The sequence below is a fragment of the Ranitomeya variabilis genome, chromosome 4 (assembly GCF_051348905.1).
Source record: "Ranitomeya variabilis isolate aRanVar5 chromosome 4, aRanVar5.hap1, whole genome shotgun sequence".
Lineage (NCBI taxonomy): Eukaryota > Metazoa > Chordata > Amphibia > Anura > Dendrobatidae > Ranitomeya > Ranitomeya variabilis.
The window spans coordinates 732,748,376-732,768,813 of record NC_135235.1 but is presented as its reverse complement, the minus strand read 5'-3'; the positions used below and the strand labels follow the sequence as shown (position 1 = coordinate 732,768,813).

The window sequence follows — 20,438 nt, the reverse complement described above, 5'->3', positions numbered from 1 at the left end:
GTAAACCCCTAGGCATAACCTTTTTATTTTGGCTTTATGGTTCTTGCTTTTTTTACCACTGTAGTTATTGACTTTTTGCACCTCTCTTGTGCCGTTATTCATTTGTATTCTTATACATACTCCATACTTATTAGATCTTCAAGCGCACATGTTGTTAGCACGATGCACTTTTTGAGAATACCTACATAACTATCATTATGTTTTTGCCTTGGGTTTTATTGCCTGTTTTATTGTGGTGCCTTCCTTGCTCTTGGTTGACCACTGTCATTTTCCTGTGATTACCCTTTTGTTATGTTTGTTTCTGTATTTTAATGGTATTTAATAAAGTTTTGTACATTTAGTGGTTACTACTCACCTGGGTAGTCATATGTAGGAATCTCCTCTTTACACCGCTCATCATCTCTCACATATGTCTCTGTAGTATTAATATGGGTCAGATCTTCACCCTGAAACAAATATTGTAAAAGTCACAGACAGATGGAGAAGTCACATCTATGATCAGCTCTAATCCTGCCATCTCCACCGTTCTCATTACACAAGTAAAAAACATATAATATTGGGGGATAAAACAAGACTGAGCACAAGACCTTCACAGCCGTCTACACATCATAGGGGAGTTCTCCTGACACCTTCTCTCCATCTACCTGATGATCCTGAGGCACATTGGGATCTTCTTGTTTACAGTCCTGTGGAAGAAGAGGATAGGGACATCTCTCTGGTGTTGTCCTCTTACTGGATAGATCTGGAGGAAACACATACAGGGACTAAATTCATTCTGAACATACAGATAATTATAGGCCATGTGTATTTAGTCCTGTCTATTACCTGGTGATGTGAGGGGCTGGGGAACCTCCATCATGACGTCCTTGTACAGATCTTTGTGTCCTTCTAAATACTCCCACTCCTCCATGGAGAAATAGACGGCGACATCCTGACACCTTATAGGAACCTGACACATACAATGATACCGTCATCCCCCCGATCCCTTCATAGTGTTACTGTATAATGTCCCAGCATTCCCAGCAGTGTCACCTCTCCAGTCAGCAGCTCAATCATCTTGTAGGTGAGTTCTAGGATCTTCTGGTCATTGATGTCCTCATGTATCAGGGGGTGAGGTTGAGGCCCCGTGATTGGGCTCAGGGGTCTTCTGCATCCTTCAGACACAGGGTCCTGACAGTGTTCACTAAAGGTCTTCTTCACTGCTGTGTAATCCTGGTTATGGAGAGACACATTAATAAATCTCACTACAGACATTTCCAGAGTCCTCACCTCTCCTGTTCTGTCTGTTATTCCCATAGATAAGAATGATGTAATGTGACGTCCTCAGAATCTCTCACCTCTCCAGTAAGCCGGAAGAGGATCTCTAGGGTGAGGTGTAATATCCTCTCCGCCATCTTGTCTCTGTCCATATCCATCCTTGATGGGTAAATCAGGAAAATTCTCTTCTATAGAAGATCTTCACTGAGAGGATCCGATATTGTAGAGACCTGAATGAGAAGATGAGCCGATGTAACATCATAAAAATCCTGTGTAATAATACAATTACTGGAGATAATAAGGGAAACATATGAGATTTATTATTCTACAGTATTTAGTTTCCTTCTTTACATCTACTAATAAAACCTATATATTTAGGCCACAGACAACAAGCAGTTTCTCCCTCGGAGTCGGCAGCTGAATACGTTCCTCATAGACTCATCTTCCATAACGCTAATTCTCGTCTCATTTACCGATCTACAAGGGTGAGGATGGATTCGTACACACCGATGTGTTTAGGAAAGAAACAGCAGTGAACTCAATATTACACGCTGCCTCATCACATCCCAGACCTCTAAAGGATAGTATTCCTTATGGGCAGTTTCTGAGAACAAAGAGAATTTGCTCAACTGAATCATCTCTTCAGACACAATCTTCTGAATTGGCTCAACGATTTGCACAAAGAGGATATTCCAATCGGGTTATCCAGCAGGGGCGGTCTAAAGCATGTAACAAACAGAGGACCGGACTATTGAACTCAAAAACGCGTCCACCAAATTCGACCACAGTAAGATTCATATCAACCTATAATGAAAAGTGGAAACCCATGAGACAAGCTCTTTCAAAGTTCTGGCCCATTATCATGAATGATCCAATCTTGGCCAAGAGTATCCCTACAATACCAACCATTATGTACAGGAGATCTCAGAGCTTGAAAGACATACTAGTTCATAGTCAGTATAAGGGTGTTACTATGGACAATAATTTTGATTCCAAAGGATCAAAATGGGGATTTTTTTCCCTGCGGAAAGTGCCTAGCATGTGCGAATATGGATAGGGCTAAGGAATTCACAAATGCACATGGCAATAAGGTCTTTCAGATCACTCACAATATCACATGTGGGACAGATCATGTGATATATTATGCCAGCTGTCCTTGCCCGTTGGTATACATTGGCATGACTACGAGACAACTTAGAATACGTACCAGAGAACATGTCCGTGACATATCTAATGCTCGTGATATTAAAGACTTGACATCACTTAAACCAATACTCCGCCACTTTAAGTCTGTCCATAACTGTAAACCTAGCTTATTAAAGGTAATTGGTATTGATCGGATCATCAAAGATTCAAGGGGTGGTAATGTTAAAACCAAATTGGCCCAATTAGAGACCAAATAGATCTCTAGGATAGGCTCACTTCAACCTACTGGATTGAATGAGGTTATGAGCTTTGCTCCTTTCCTTTAAATATATTTTGGGATTAGATGGTGCTTTTTGAATTACTGTCCCTAATAATAAAAATATATTTTTTTAAGTACCGTATTTTTCGGAATAGAAGACGCACTTTTTCCCCCAAAAAATTGTGAGGAAAATGGGGGGTGCGTCTTATATTCGGAACGCAGGCTTACCGGCATTGTGGCGGCGACAGAGGTGCGGGGATGATGTGGCGCGCTGAGCTGCATGGCGTGAGCAGGGTCTTGTCCACATTTGAGGTGAATCCGCGGCCCGGTATTGATGGAGAGCAGCAGCGCTGGTGAGTTACGGTATTTTCCGGTGGCGGCGTCCATCTTGCTGAGGCCACGCGTGCGCAGATTCACTACTCTGCTTCCCAGGGCTTCAGGAAAATGGCCGCGGGAGGCCACGCGTGCGCAGATGGAGATCGCGTCTTATGGTCCGGTGCGTCTTATAGTCCGAAAAATACGGTATATTTTTTTAATTTTTCTTTTGATAAAAAAAATTTCCTCATTGGATTTATTTTTTTGCATTATTTTTATATTCTATGTATTAATTGTATGTTTTTTCTTTTTAGTCTTACTTTAGTTTTACAGCTTTGATGAATATTGACCGGTTGCTGTATACTTCACTCAAGTTGCTGCACTTTGCCACCCCATCTTCACCCTTGATCAAGCAAAAGAATTATATTTATGATTCATGATTATATTGGCATAATACTTTTTATTGAATATCATGTTGGTTGTAATTTTTGTTTTGTATGCACTTAGCACCTTTTATGTCCATTGCATGCTATTGTATACTTGGGTATATTACCGTAATTGGTATTTCTTTTGGCACTGTTGTTTCAACAGCATAATAATATTTTTTTCACTCATGTTGTTGCACATTGCTACCTTATCTCTTCATCCTAGACCAAGTAAAAGAATAACATTTATGATTATATTTATGATTATATTATAACACATCTAATATATAATTGCCTAGAATACTACTTCCTGCAATTTGTGCCAACTTCCGTGGCATTGTCCGGAGCTATTGTCCGGAGCTATTGTCCGGAGATAAGTGACGTCACCAGTGTCCTACACCCAGGCAGAGCACAGTGGCCACAGGCAGAGCACAGGGGCCCCAGGCAGAACATGGGGCCCCAGGCAGAGCACAGGGGCCCCAGGCAGAGCGCAGGGGCCCCAGGCAGCATATGGGGCCCCAGGCAGAGCACAGGGGCCCCAGACAGCATATGGGGCCCCAGGCAGAGCACAGTGGCCCCAGGCAGAGCACACACCAAATCGGAGGCCGAGGGGCCCCGCCAACCAAATCGGAGGCCGAGGAGCCCCGCCCACCAAATCGAAGGCCGAGCGGCCCCGCCCACCAAAGCGGAGGCCGAGGGGCCTGGCCCCGCCCACCAAAGCGGAGGCCGAGGGGCCCCGACCACCAAATCGGAGGCCGAGAGTCCCTGCCCACCAAATCGGAGGCCGAGGAGCCCCGCCCACCAAATCGGAGGCCGAGGAGCCCCGCCCACCAAATCGGAGGCCGAGCGGCCCCGCCCACCAAAGCGGAGGCCGAGGGTCCCCGCCCACCAAATCGGAGGCCGAGGGTCCCCGCCCACCAAATCGGAGGCCGAGGGTCCCCGCCCACCAAATTGGAGGCCGAGGGTCCCCGCCCACCAAATCGGAGGCCGAGGGTCCCCGCCCACCAAATCGGAGGACGAGGGGCCCCACCCACCAAATCGGAGGACGAGGGGCCCCACCAACCAAATCGGAGGCCGAGGAGCCCCGCCCACCAAAAGTAAGTGCGGCCCCAAAAGTAAGTGCGCCCCCGGGTGCAAAAGTAAGTGCGCCCCAGGGTGCAAAAGTAAGTGCGCCCCCGTGTGCAAAAGTAAGTGCGCCCCCGGGTGCAAAAGTAAGTGCGCCCCCGGGTGCAAAAGTAAGTGCGCCTCCGGGTGCAAAAGTAAGCGCGCCCCCGGCCCCAGGTGCAAAAGTAAGCATGCCCCCCAGTCCCGTGTGTGAAAAGTGCTGCTGTAAAGCTGGTAGCGCTGTTCAAGCACCATGTATTTCCTTCAGGAAATGCCCATCTAATATATAATTGCCTAGAATACTACTTCCTGCAATTTGTGCCTACTTCCGTGGCTTTGTCCAGAGCTAATGTCCGGAGCTAATGTCCGGAGATAATGTCCGGAGATAAGTGACGTCACCAGTGTCCTACACCCAGGCAGAGCACAGGGGCCCCAGGCAGCATATGGGGCCCCAGGCAGAGCACAGTGGCCCCAGGCAGAGCACAGGGGCCCCAGGCAGCATATGGGGCCCCAGGCAGAGCACAGTGGTCCCAGGCAGAGCACAGGGGCCCCAGGCAGCCTATGGGGCCCCAGGCAGAGCACAGTGGCCCCAGGCAGCATATGGAGCCCCAGGCAGAGCACAGGGGCCCCAGGCAGCATATGGGGCCCCAGGCAGAGCACAGTGGCCCCAGGCAGAGCACAGGGGCCCCAGGCAGAACATGGGGCCCCATGCAGAGCACAGGGGCCCCAGGCAGAGCACAGGAGCCCCAGGCAGCATATGGGGCCCCAGGCAGAGCACAGGGGCCCCAGGCAGAGCACAGGGGCCCCAGGCAGCATATGGGGCCCCAGGCAGAGCACAGGGGCCCCAGGCAGAGCACAGTTGCCCCAGGCAGAGCACAGGGGCCCCAGGCAGAACATGGGGCCCCAGGCAGAGCACAGGGGCCCCAGGCAGCATATGGGGCCCCAGGCAGAGCACAGGGGCCCCAGGCAGCATATGGGGCCCCAGGCAGAGCACAGTGGCCCCAGGCAGCATATGGGGCCCCAGGCAGAGCACAGTGGCCCCAGGCAGAGCACAGGGGCCCCAGGCAGCATATGGGGCCCCAGGCAGAGCACAGTGGTCCCAGGCAGAGCACAGGGGCCCCAGGCAGCTTATGGGGCCCCAGGCAGAGCACAGTGGCCCCAGGCAGAACATGGGGCCCCAGGCAGAGCACAGTGGCCCCAGGCAGAGCACAGGGGCCCCAGGCAGAACATGGGGCCCCAGGCTGAGCACAGGGGCCCCAGGCAGAGCACAGGGGCCCCAGGCAGCATATGGGGCCCCAGGCAGAGCACAGGGGCCCCAGGCAGAGCACAGTGGCCCCAGGCAGAGCACAGGGGCCCCAGGCAGCATATGGGGCCCCAGGCAGAGCACAGTGGTCCCAGGCAGAGCACAGGGGCCCCAGGCAGCCTATGGGGCCCCAGGCAGAGCACAGTGGCCCCAGGCAGAACATGGGGCCCCAGGCAGAGCACAGGGGCCCCAGGGAGAGCACAGGGGCCCCAGGCTGCATATGGGGCCCCAGGCAGAGCATAGTGGTCCCAGGTAGAGCATAGGGGCCCCAGGCAGCCTATGGGGCCCCAGGCAGAGCACAGGGGCCCCAGGCAGCATATGGGGCCCCAGGCAGAGCACAGGGGCCCCAGGCAGCATATGGGGCCCCAGGCAGAGCACAGTGGCCCCAGGCAGGGCACAGGGGCCCCAGGCAGAACATGGGGCCCCAGGCATAGCACAGGGGCCCCAGGCAGCATATGGGGCCCCAGGCAGAGCACAGGGGCCCCAGGCAGCATATGGGGCCCCAGGCAGAGCACAGCGATATTTTGGACCACTGTGCGGTGTTTCAGACCCCCTGTGTGATGTCTGGGGCCCTGTTCTTAAGTATATTAAAGATTAAAGTAACGTATATTAAAGTATATTATAGATCAAATTTGACACGTTTATGAGCACCATTGAGTGATATACTCAAGAATGACATAATTTTTCAACATTTTATGGTTTCAAACTGTAAACACTCAGAGTTTTTTTTACTTCAACCAGAAAACCTTAACGGTTCATAAAAAACTTGACTGTTCAGGATATGATAAAAGTCATAGTATTCTGAATCTTTAACTTATAAAGATACCTTTACATGGGGTGATTATTGGTTCCAGAGAGGCTTTCGGCCGATAATCGTACACATGGCTGGTGACAGGACAATACAATATAAACGTTCAAAGGTAAACACTGATAACATTAAAATCTAATATATAATTGCCTAGAATACTACTTCCGGCAATTTGTGCCAACTTCCGTGGCTTTGTCCGGAGATAATGTCCGGAGATAAGTGACGTCACCAGCGTCCTACACCCGCTCAGGGTGGACAAAGATATATGCCTTTGTGGTGCGCGGCACTTTTCTGATTGGTTGCCGCCTGCCGCGAGCGACCAATCAGAAATGTGCCGTACTGTCAAGAATTGTCAAGAGCTGGTGAGTGCAGCCATTTTTTGTTCTTTCTTACTATTATTTATTAATTGTATTATTCTTACATTTGAATAAATAAAGTATATATGGATTCTAGACTCCCGATTCTTTAGAATCGGGCTGCCATCTAGTAGTATATATTTATATATTTTTTTATTTCATGTTGTTTGTATTTTTATTGCTTTCCATGCATAGAGCACTTTTTATGTTCACCGCATGTTTTTGCATATTTGGTGTTATGACCCCAATGGCGAGGGTCTCAGAGATATCAGCAAGTCTGCGAAGTACAAAAATCCAGCTCATAGGGCAGTGGTAACTGGGTTGACCATATATCTACTCCTAACGCCAACACTAGAAGTAGCCGGGGAACATGCCTACGTTGGTCGCTAGATGTCTCGCGCCAGCCGGAGGACTAACTACCCCTAGAAGAGGAAAACAAAGACCTCTCTTGCCTCCAGAGAATAGACCCCAAAAGTAGGATACAAGCCCCCCACAAATAATAACGGTGAGGTAAGAGGAAATGACAAACACAGAGATGAACTAGGTTTAGCAAAGAGAGGCCCGCTTACTAATAGCAGAATGTAGTAAGATAACTTATATGGTCAACAAAAACCCTAACAAAATTCCACACTGGAGATTCAAGAACCCCCGAACCGTCTAACGGCCCGGGGGGAGAACTCCAGCCTCCCTAGAGCTTCCAGCAAGGAAAGGATACAGATAATGAACAAGCTGGACAAAAATGCAAACAAAAAACAAATAGCAAAAAGCAAGAAAGCGGACTTAGCTTAATCACGCAGGAACCAGGATCAGTAGACAAGAGCACTACAGATTAGCTCTGATATCAACGTTGCCAGGCATTGAACTGAAGGTCCAGGGAGCTTATATAGCAACACCCCTGACCTAACGACCCAGGTGAGCATACAAGGGATGATAGACATAGCCAGAGTAAAATCACTAGTAGCCACTAGAGGGAGCCAAAAGGTAAATTCACAACAGTACCCCCCCCTTAGTGAGGGGTCACCGAACCCTCACCAAGACCACCAGGGCGATCAGGATGAGCGGCGTGAAAGGCACGAACTAAATCGGCCGCATGCACATCAGAGGCGACCACCCAGGAATTATCCTCCTGACCATAGCCCTTCCACTTGACCAGGTACTGAAGCCTCCGCCTGGAGAGATGAGAATCTAAGATCTTCTCCACCACGTACTCCAACTCGCCCTCAACCAACACCGGAGCAGGAGGCTCAGCAGAAGGAACCACAGGCACAACGTACCGCCGCAACAAGGACCTATGAAATACGTTGTGAATGGCAAACGACACCGGAAGATCCAGGCGAAAGGACACAGGATTAAGGATCTCCAATATCCTGTAAGGACCAATGAATCGAGGCTTAAATTTGGGAGAGGAGACCTTCATAGGAACAAATCGAGAAGACAGCCATACCAAATCCCCAACACGAAGTCGGGGACCCACACCGCGGCGGCGGTTGGCAAAACGCTGCGCCTTCTCCTGTGACAACTTCAAGTTGTCCACCACATGATTCCAGATCCGCTGCAACCTATCCACCACAGAATCCACTCCAGGACAGTCAGAAGGCTCCACATGTCCCGAGGAAAAACGAGGATGGAAACCGGAGTTGCAGAAAAATGGCGAAACCAAGGTGGCAGAACTAGCCCGATTATTAAGGGCAAATTCAGCCAACGGCAAGAAGGTCACCCAATCATCCTGATCAGAAGAGACAAAACACCTCAAATACGCCTCCAGAGTCTGATTAGTTCGTTCCGTTTGTCCGTTAGTCTGTGGATGAAAAGCGGAGGAAAACGACAAATCAATGCCCATCCTACCACAAAAGGATCGCCAGAACCTGGAAACAAACTGGGATCCTCTGTCCGACACAATATTCTCAGGAATGCCGTGCAAACGAACCACGTTCTGGAAGAACACAGGAACCAGATCAGAAGAGGAAGGCAGCTTAGGCAAAGGAACCAGATGGACCATCTTGGAGAAACGATCACATATCACCCAGATGACAGACATGCCCTTAGACACCGGAAGATCCGAAATGAAATCCATAGAGATGTGTGTCCAAGGTCTCTTCGGGACAGGCAAGGGCAAGAGCAACCCGCTGGCACGAGAACAGCAAGGCTTAGCTCGAGCACAAGTACCACAGGACTGAACAAATGACCGCACATCCCTTGACAAGGAAGGCCACCAAAAGGACCTGGCCACCAGATCTCTGGTGCCAAAAATTCCCGGGTGCCCTGCCAACACTGAGGAATGAACCTCGGAAATGACTCTGCTGGTCCATTTAGCAGGCACAAACAATCTGTCAGGTGGACAAGAGTCAGGCCTACCAGCCTGAAATCTCTGCAACACACGTCGCAGATCTGGAGAAATAGCTGACAAGATAACTCCTTCCTTAAGAATACCCTCAGGTTCAGCGACTCCAGGAGCATCAGGCACAAAGCTCCTAGACAGAGCATCGGCCTTCACATTCTTAGAACCTGGTAAATACGAGACCACAAAGTCAAAACGGGAGAAAAACAATGACCAGCGGGCCTGTCTAGGATTCAGGCGTTTAGCAGACTCGAGATACATCAAATTTTTGTGATCAGTCAAGACCACCACACGATGCTTAGCACCCTCGAGCCAATGACGCCACTCCTCAAATGCCCACTTCATGGCCAACAACTCCCGATTGCCCACATCATAATTTCGCTCTGCCGGCGAAAACTTCCTAGAGAAAAAGGCACAAGGTCTCATAGTAGAGCAACCAGGGCCTCTCTGCGACAAAACGGCCCCTGCCCCAATCTCCGAAGCATCCACCTCAACCTGAAAGGGAAGTGAGACGTCAGGCTGGCACAAAACAGGCGCCGAAGTAAACCGGCGTTTCAACTCCTGGAAAGCCTCCACGGCAGCAGGAGCCCAGTTAGCTACATCAGAGCCTTTCTTGGTCATATCCGTCAGCGGTTTAACAACGCTAGAGAAATTTGCGATAAAACGACGGTAGAAGTTAGCAAAACCCAAGAACTTCTGAAGATTCTTAACTGACGAGGGTTGAGTCCAATCATGAATAGCTCGGACCTTGACTGGATCCATCTCCACAGCAGAAGGGGAAAAAATGAACCCCAAAAAGGGAACCTTCTGTACACCAAAGAGACACTTTGAGCCTTGTACAAACAAAGAATTTTCACGCAGAATCTCAAAAACCATCCTGACCTGCTCCACATGCGAGTCCCAATCATCAGAAAAAACCAGAATATCATCCAGATAAACAATCAAAAATTTATCCAGATACTTCCGGAAAATGTCATGCATGAAGGACTGAAAAACTGAAGGTGCATTAGAGAGCCCAAATGGCATCACCAAGTACTCAAAATGACCTTCGGGCGTATTGAATGCGGTTTTCCATTCATCGCCCTGCCTAATGCGCACAAGGTTGTACGCACCACGAAGGTCTATCTTGGTGAACCACTTGGCACCTTTAATCCGGGCAAACAAATCTGACAACAGCGGCAAAGGATACTGAAATTTGACAGTGATCTTATTTAAAAGCCGATAGTCAATACAAGGCCTCAAAGATCCGTCCTTTTTGGCCACAAAAAAGAATCCCGCACCAAGAGGGGAAGAAGAAGGACGGATATGCCCCTTCTCAAGAGACTCCTTGATATATGAACGCATCGCGGTATGTTCAGGTACCGACAGATTAAACAGTCTCCCCTTAGGAAACTTACTGCCAGGAATCAAATCTATTGCACAGTCACATTCCCTATGAGGAGGCAGTGCACTGGACTTAGACTCGCTGAAGACATCCTGATAATCAGACAAATACGCCGGAACTTCCGAAGGCGTAGAAGATGCAATAGACAAGGGCAGGGAATCTCCGTGAATTCCATGGCAGCCCCAGCTTGACACTGACATAGCCTTCCAGTCCAAGACTGGATTATGGGTCTGTAACCATGGCAAACCCAAAACAACCAAATCATGCATTTTATGTAGAACAAGAAAACGTATTACCTCCCGATGTTCGGGAGTCATGCACATGGTAACCTGTGTCCAAAACTGCGGTTTATTTTTTGCCAATGGCGTAGAGTCAATACCCCTAAGAGGGATAGGATTTTCCAATGGCTCAAGCACAAATCCGCAACGCTTGGCAAATGACAGATCCATAAGGCTCAGGGCAGCACCTGAGTCCACAAACGCCATGACAGGATACGATGACAGTGAGCAAATCAAAGTTACAGATAGAATAAATTTAGGTTGCAAATTACCAATGGCGACCGGACTAACAACCTTAGTAAGACGTTTAGAGCATGCTGAGATAACATGTGTAGAATCACCACAGTAGTAACACAAGCCATTCTGGCGTCTATGAATTTTCCGCTCATTTCTAGTCAGGATTCTATCACATTGCATTAAATCAGGTGCCTGTTCAGACAACACCATGAGAGGATTTGCGGTTTTGCGCTCCCGCAACCGCCGGTCGATTTGAATAGCCAGGGCCATAGAATCATTCAGACCTGTGGGAATGGGAAAACCCACCATCACATTCTTAATGGCTTCAGAAAGGCCATTTCTAAAATTTGCAGCCAATGCACACTCGTTCCACTGGGTCAGCACGGACCATTTCCGAAATTTTTGGCAATACACTTCGGCCTCGTCCTGGCCCTGAGACATCGCCAGCAAGGCTTTTTCTGCCTGAATCTCAAGATTGGGTTCCTCATAAAGCAAACCGAGCGCCAGAAAAAAAGCATCAATGTCAGCCAATGCCGGATCTCCTGGCGCCAGCGAGAAGGCCCAATCCTGAGGGTCGCCCCGTAAAAAAGAAATAACAATTTTTACTTGCTGAGCGGAGTCTCCAGATGAACAGGGTCTCAGGGACAAAAACAATTTACAATTATTCCTGAAATTTCTAAATTTAAATCGGTCTCCGGAAAATGGTTCAGGAATCGGTATCTTAGGTTCTGACATAGGATTTCTGATAACATAATCTTGAATGCCCTGCACACGAGCAGCAAGCTGGTCCACACTTGTAATCAAGGTCTGGACATTCATGTCTGCAGCAAACACAAGCCACTCAGAGTTAAAGGGGAAAAGAAAAAAAAATGAGAGAGAGAAAAAAAAACTCAGAACTTTCTTTCTTATAATCCCGCTTCTGCAATGCATTTAACATTTAATACTGGCCTGGCAAACTGTTATGACCCCAATGGCGAGGGTCTCAGAGATATCAGCAAGTCTGCGAAGTACAAAAATCCAGCTCATAGGGCAGTGGTAACTGGGTTGACCATATATCTACTCCTAACGCCAACACTAGAAGTAGCCGGGGAACATGCCTACGTTGGTCGCTAGATGTCTCGCGCCAGCCGGAGGACTAACTACCCCTAGAAGAGGAAAACAAAGACCTCTCTTGCCTCCAGAGAATAGACCCCAAAAGTAGGATACAAGCCCCCCACAAATAATAACGGTGAGGTAAGAGGAAATGACAAACACAGAGATGAACTAGGTTTAGCAAAGAGAGGCCCGCTTACTAATAGCAGAATGTAGTAAGATAACTTATATGGTCAACAAAAACCCTAACAAAATTCCACACTGGAGATTCAAGAACCCCCGAACCGTCTAACGGCCCGGGGGAGAACTCCAGCCTCCCTAGAGCTTCCAGCAAGGAAAGGATACAGATAATGAACAAGCTGGACAAAAATGCAAACAAAAAACAAATAGCAAAAAGCAAGAAAGCGGACTTAGCTTAATCACGCAGGAACCAGGATCAGTAGACAAGAGCACTACAGATTAGCTCTGATATCAACGTTGCCAGGCATTGAACTGAAGGTCCAGGGAGCTTATATAGCAACACCCCTGACCTAACGACCCAGGTGAGCATACAAGGGATGATAGACATACCCAGAGTAAAATCACTAGTAGCCACTAGAGGGAGCCAAAAGGTAAATTCACAACAATTTGGGTACACTAATTGGTATTCCTTATTGGCACTGTTGCATCAACATAATAATAATAACTTTATTCTGCATAAGTATTTCCTCTTCTTTGTTTAAACAGCCTCCCCTTTATCTGTACACACTCCTGTTTTCCCCATTATATAACTATTCATCGGGTTCACATTGCGCACCTTATATCAACATCTTTTCCGGTGTTTTTTCTTCTGCAGCGGAGTGCGCTTGCATCTGTCGGCCTGACTGGGTTGCCGTAGTAACGTGTCCTTGTGCGTCATCCTCTCCCGCCCTTCTCCTGACGCGTCGGTGTTGGGCGGCAGCTGATGACGTTGGACGCCGGACCCGCCGCTTCCAGTTGTGTGCTTAATGGACACCAGCGCCATATCACCGCTACATTTAAATAGCTAGCACCGTGTTCTGTCCATCACCACGACCCCCAGGAAGAAGCTACGTGCTAAATGCGCGTCAGGGTTTCCGGCCTCCTATTAGTCCATATCAACACAGGTAATAATATGGTATCACTACCTCCTTGATCTGTACCTGGCATTTATCAATGGCTTTTTTATACCTACCTCTACCTTGTAATTTTGCACTTGCATTTCACTAGCAAACCATTTTATCTCGCTATTTGATTATGAGGCACTAGCCCCTTATTGAAAACCCTTATTTAGGATTTTTCCTTTTGACCTCTTATACTGATATAGTTCTTGGATCACGCACTTGCACTTTAATAGTTGATTAGCTTTGATCCTATAGGTAGTTCATTGACAATCCAGAACTGCTGTTTCATTTAATTGTTATACATATTATTGGCATGGTGGCCATTTGAATATTGTATTTTCTACTTGGATTATGTTATGGATTATATGGAGTTCACTCTGCCCTGTTTTTGAGTCCCTTACATATACTAATTATGATTTGTTGAATTTTAATTCAGTGTGAATAACATATTTGATATTTTAATTTTTTGGTCTTGTATTTCCCTTTTCCTTTGTATCTATTAATTTTGGAAATATACCACCTGATGTATTTTGGTCTACAATTTTGGGGTATTTGAGGATCCGATATTGTAGAGACCTGAATGAGAAGAAGATGAGCCGATGTAACATCATAAAATCCTGTGTAATAATACAATTACTGGAGATAATAAGGGAAACATATGAGGATATTTATTATTTTACAGTATTTAGTTTCCTTCTTTACATGTACTAATAAAACCTATATATTTAGGCCACAGACAACAAGCAGTTTCTCCCTCGGAGTCGGCAGCTGAATACGTTCCTCATAGACTCATCTTCCATAACGCTAATTCTCGCATCATTTCCCGACACTGGAATCGGCATTAGCAATACTGCAGGAGATATTCATTACACGTGACAGGAGAAATAACGACTTCATGATGAGGACGACATCTTCATCTCCTACTGCGGCTCTAGGAACAGATCTGTCCAGAGTCGGTCACTGACTCCATCCCCACCGGCCTCTATATGAAGGTTTCCCGTCTTCCCCGCACTGGAATCTTCTATCACGTTAGATCTCAGCTCTGAGTCACACACAGAAGTTTGAGGCTTTTAAAAAAGCTTTTTTTATAAGAACAACAAGACAGGAGTTATTTGATGCCAATATCTCCATGTAAGCTTCCATATATTACATGAACAACACCAAAAAAAGGGTGAAAATATTCCAAAAATAACTATAGTGAAGTGCTGAGGCACCAAATAGAAAGTTTTTACCCAGTATATGGACACATTGAACCTATGTTACAACCTCCAGTATACTAAATCTTCAGGGTGGTGCATAGACGTGAGACTATATATAATTAAGACAACGGAATGAAGAAAATCAGCACTCACCCATTTTAGAAAATACTTCAGTCCTTTTTAATTTTCATTTGGTTCAGGACAATGACAAAAAGTGCAACACTGCTAGCAGCATGGCGGCAGGTTCAGTGTTTTTTTTTTTAAACAAAAAGACCTGACGGACAATGAACGTTTCAGACTTAATTTGCGCTTCTACTAGTCCATGTTTCACTGGTCTATGAACATGGACCAGTAGAAGAACTGAAGTATCTTCTAAAAGGTGTAAGTGCTGACTTTCTCCATTCCGTTATCTTGAATACAAAAATAATATTGAGGACGGTGGTACTGTGGGAACATTATACTGTGTCTGGGGGCCAAAAAAGGGGCCCCGTACTATGAGAGTAATACATGTTTCCTTGGTTCCCATCTTTCATAGTTGGGTCGCTTGTATCTAGCAGTTGAAAAGAAACAAAACCATTGTGATTCTTATAAGGAGGCAACACAAACCCCCTAAATATAACATCTTATAACAACCCCACAATCTGTGACTCTTCAGGGTAAATCGCTCTCTCACCATTGGATTAGAGCTGATACTATGAAGCTAAAGGGACTAAACAGACTTTCTGTCACCTCCATAAAGGGGCACTTTTCTGTGTTTGTCAGAACTGTCCGAGGATTATTAGAGGTGACAGTTTCCCCCAATTAGAAGGGGCACCTGTGGATATTGGGGTCTTTACCTGTTTTTTTAATAAATAGTATCCTATTCACAAGCTCCACATATTAAACGTGTAAAGCACCACTTGCACAAACATCCCCAATAAAAATGGCCCATTCGTCAAGACGGTATTCACCAGAGGAGGCATACGCTTTCCTTGCCTCCAAGACGGATTCAGCCAGTGAGGAAGATCCCACATTCCTGTAGTCCTCCTCCTCATCTAGTTAGGAATGAACCCCAACAAGGCATACTAGGACCCAGGCAACCCCTCCAACAATCGATCCTATATAGATTGCATCTCCCGAAAATTATCAGCCCGTCATTCCGGATTTGATCAGCAGCTAAGGAATCCAGTTTGACACACTGGCCTCACTGAAATTGAATTCTTTAAATTCTTTTTCAGTGAGGAAATAATAAATCTTATGGTGGCCCAGACCAACTTGTATGCCCATCTATTTTTCACCCAAAATCCCACGTCATCATACATCAGATGGACCCCTGTAGATGCAGCACAGATGATGACATTTTTGGGGAATTGTGCTGCATATGGGCATAATCCGAAAACCAGAGCTTCGGCAATACTGGAGTACTGACATTCTCTACAGTACCAATATTCTGTATGGCCATAACAAGTACACAATTTGAAGAGATCCAAAAATGATTGCATTATAGTGATAATGCGCAGTGTACTCCCTGAGATGATCCGAACTTTGATAATCTATATAACATTAGCAGGGCCGTATTTAGGGTTTCTGCTGCCCTAGGCACTTTTAGTGCTGCCCCCCCCCCCCCCTGTGGTGAGTATGACACTATCGGCAGTGACTTTGGCAAGAATCGCTGATGTGAAAGTCGCCTTTTGCAGCAGATCCGGCAGTTTTTCTGCATGTGCCGCGTAACGGATCACTTACGGCAACACTGCGTTTGGCCTCATTCATTCCCTATGGGATTTGCGGCACTTATGATCTGGCAAATGCGGTACCATACCTCCCAACTTTTGAAGAAGGGAAGGAGACAGAAAGTGTGCGGCGCGCGTAGCGCGGCGCGGCAAATTTTAGGCCACGCCTCTGACCACACCCATTTCACAACTAGTCACACCCATATCCATGTCCCAACCACAGCCATTTAGCACTGCTGATCACACTGTTTTATATACAATAATTATAAACGAAAAAATATGGCCACAGTGCTCCATACTGTATAACGGCCACACATGATGCTCCATACTGTATAACGGCCACACATGATGCTCCATACTGTATAACGGCCACACATGATGCTCCATATTGTACAATGGCCACACATGATGCTCAATACTGTATAATGGCCACACAGTTCTCCATGATACTGTATAATGACCCCCCCTCCTGTATGCATGGCTCATATTCCCCCCCTGTATGCATGGCTCACACTCCCCCCCTGTATGCATGGCTCATATTCAACCCCCCCGTATACATGGCTCATATACACCCCCCCTGTATGCATGGCTCATATACACCCCCCCCCCTGTATGCATGGCTCATATTCACCCCCCCTGTATGCATGGCTCATATTCACCCCCCCCTGTATGCATGGCTCATATTCACCCCCCGTATACATGGCTCATATTCACCCCCCTCGTATACATTGCTCATATTCACCCCCCTCGTATACATTGCTCATATTCACCCCCCCGTATACATTGCTCATATACACCCCCCCGTATACATGGCTCATATACACCCCCCCTGTATGCATGGCTCATATTCACCCCCCCCCTGTATGCATGGCTCATATTCACCCCCCCTGTATGCATGGCTCATATACACCCCCCCTGTATGCATGGCTCATATTCACCCCCCCCCTGTATGCATGGCTCATATTCACCCCCCCCTATATGCATGGCTCATATTCACCCCCCCCCCTGTATGCATGGCTCATATTCACCCCCCCCTGTGTGCGTGGCTCATCTCCCCCTCCCTCCCTGTATGCATGGTGGCATTGGTGGCTCTGGCTCGTCATCTCCCATCCCCCATCCGTGGCTCATCGGCAGCCTTCCCCGCCGCTCCCCATCAATCTTGTGGCTGCCGCCTGCCGGGCTCCCCGATCCTCCTCCTTCATCCTCCCCGGCTCCCCCCGTCCCTGCCTGTCATCATACTCACCTGGCTGTGTCACCTCACACCGCGCGCAGAAGAACGGGATCCTCCACCTCTGTGCTGTGTCCCGGCGCAGCACCCTCGTCGTCCTGTATGAGCGGTCAGGTGGTACCGCTGATTAAGGTCATGACCTTAATCAGCGGTACCATGTGACCGCTCACACAGCGAGGGTGCAGTCACTGAGAGCAGACCAAGCGTCGCTGGAGCAGGTGAGGCGAGTATGCATCAATCATAGTGTGTATGGGCAAGGAGGCAGCGGCGGGGGGGCGGAGGTGGCGGCGAGGGGGGAGGGGCTTAAGCCTTAAGGTGACCCCGGCCGGACCGGACTTTGCACAAAAAAAAAAAAAAAAAGAGCACACACACCTGCTCAGGTGCCGCCCCCCCCCGCATGGCCCCGCCCTAGGCATGTGCCCTTAAGTGCCTAGTGGCAAATACGGCCCTGAACATTAGGCTATTTGTTGAACACTTCAGTAGAAAATTTGCTGAGGCGTACAACCTCCAAAGGGACATCACTATAAATGAATCTCTGGTTCATTTCAAAGAGAGGCTAAAATTTCAACAATACCTGCCCAGTAAAAGGGCCAGGTATGGAATTAAACTGTATAAGGCCTCTTTCACACTAGCGTTGTGCACTGCACGTCGCTATGCGTCGTTCTGTAGAAAAAACGCATCCTGCAAAAGTGCTTGCAGAATGCGTTTTTTCTTCATTGACGTGAATTAGCGACGCAGTGCCACACGTTGCAACCGTCGTGCGACGGTTGCGTCTTACCGTCGGCACAAAAAAAGTTACATGTAACGTTCTTTTGTGCGTTGTGTGCAGCAATTCCGACCGCGCATGCGCGGCCAGAACTCCGCTCCCCTCCTCCCCGGAGCTCAGAATGGGGCAGCGGATGTGTGGAAAAACAGCATCCGCTGCCCCCGTTGTGCGGCGCTTCCACACTATGCGTCGGTGCGCTGCAACATCGCATAGCGACGTGCAGTGCACGACGCTAGTGTGAAAGTAGCCTAAATTGTACGAGAGTACCTTAGGGTAAACACACAGATTTAGGGTCTACAAGGGAAAAGACACCCAGATTACCTGGGGGTGAGTGGGAAAATTGTGTGGGAATTGATGCACCCACTGCTGGATAAGGGTTATCACCTCTACATTGATAACTTTCACAGCATCCCCCTCTTCAAGACCCTCTCTGCGAGAGGTAAAGTTGCCTGCGGCGCCATGCGAAAAAATCAGAGAGACCTGATTAAGCCACTAAATGGGCAAACGCAGAGAAAAGGCGAAAGCCGAGCCCAATGCAGCAACATGCTGGTGGTCAATTATAAGGACAAAAGGGATGTCCTTATCTTCACCACCGTACGCCGTGACAACAGCTCCCTTGTCACTGTTCGTGGTACCACAACACAAGTCCCAAAGCCAGATTGTAACTTGGAATACAATCGGTACATGGGTGGTGCAGAACTCTCAGATCAGATCCCCAAACCCTACAGTGCCATGAGAAAAGCCAAAGTATTGTACAAAAATTGGCTGTGCACATTGTATAGATGACGTGATGCAGTCGGACAGTCACAGTAACGCCAGTAGCCCACATGGCTACGGTATTACCATCTATGGCAGGCAATGCCCGCATGTTTATTGGCTGGGACCTCGAGCATGGCGCTCCATCACCTGCGATACTCACTCCAGTAACAAGCTTGTCCGAGCTCCCGATGCCTGATCGAGTAGTGTAGAGCAACTCACTCATCACTAGTATTTACATTATTGTGCTGGAACAGAACCAGGAGAGAAATAATTGCATTTTGTGAGAACTTCTTTGGGCTTCTGTCCTCTCATCGTGCAGTTTTCTGAATGGATCTAATGTGGGCTTGGGAACCAGCTAAGCCGCATTCTGTCCACAGCTGTTATGCAATAGTGTAGCTAACGGGGGGGGCAGGGGGTTGATCACCCTGGGCCCCGTGCTCTGAGGGGGCCCACCAGGAGCCACACTACTGTAACTGTATCGGCATGCACAGCATGCCCATACAGTTACATTCTGCGGCAGTGCATGGACAATCAATCTCCCAGCTCTGCCGCCCGGCCGCTATGGGGCCCTTGAGCAGGCGGAGGGCACGATGCCAGCAGTGGGCCCCCCATGCCCGTCATCGCAAGTTCAACTGTATCGGCTAGATGCCGATACAGCTAACCGCATTGATGAGAGGAGCGTTATGCTCCCTGTCATGGTTCTCAATGGCAAGAGAACGTAGTAAAGCATACAAAAGGACTAGCTCTTGGAAGATGGGAACTCGAGCTGACCGTGAGCTAAACCTACCGCACAACTAACAGTGGCCGGGTAGCGTGCCTACGTTTTATCCCTAGACGCCCAGCGCCAGCCGGAGAACTGACTGACCCTAGCAGAGGAAAATAAAGACCTGGCTTACCTCTAGAGAAATTTTCCCCAAAAGGCAGACAGTAGCCCCCACATATATTGGCGGTGATTTTAGAGGAAATTGACATACGAAGTATGAAGATAGGTTTAGCAAATTGAGGTCCGCTTACTAGATAGTAGGAAGACAGAAAAGGGAACTTCACGGTCAGCTGAAAACCCTTTCAAAGTACCATCCTGAAATTACTTTAAGACTCTAATATCAACTCATGACACCAGAGTGGCAATTTCAGCTCACAAGAGCTTCCAGCCTCAGAATATTCAATCACAGAGAACTGGAACAAAAATGCAAAACAAACTTAGGATAACAAGTCCAACTTAGCTGATAGTAGTCTAGGAGCAGGAACATGCAACAGAAAGGCTTCTGGTAACATTGTTGGCCGGCATAGAAATGACTGAGGAGCAAGGCTAAATAGACAACTCCCACATCCTGATGGAAACAGGTGAACAGAG

At 48.0% G+C, this 20,438-nt stretch overlaps 1 long non-coding RNA gene across 1 annotated transcript; it reads right to left on the bottom strand.

Annotated features, from left to right (window-relative positions):
* Positions 1-1,068: 1,068 nt before the first annotated feature.
* On the bottom strand, positions 1,069-3,616 carry LOC143767979 (uncharacterized). Its single transcript, XR_013213777.1, has 4 exons — positions 3,531-3,616; positions 3,298-3,380; positions 1,338-1,487; positions 1,069-1,212 (listed from the first exon to the last, which is right to left on the bottom strand). It is a non-coding gene; the product is annotated as an uncharacterized LOC143767979 (long non-coding RNA).
* Between the last annotated feature and the right edge of the window lie 16,822 nt (positions 3,617-20,438).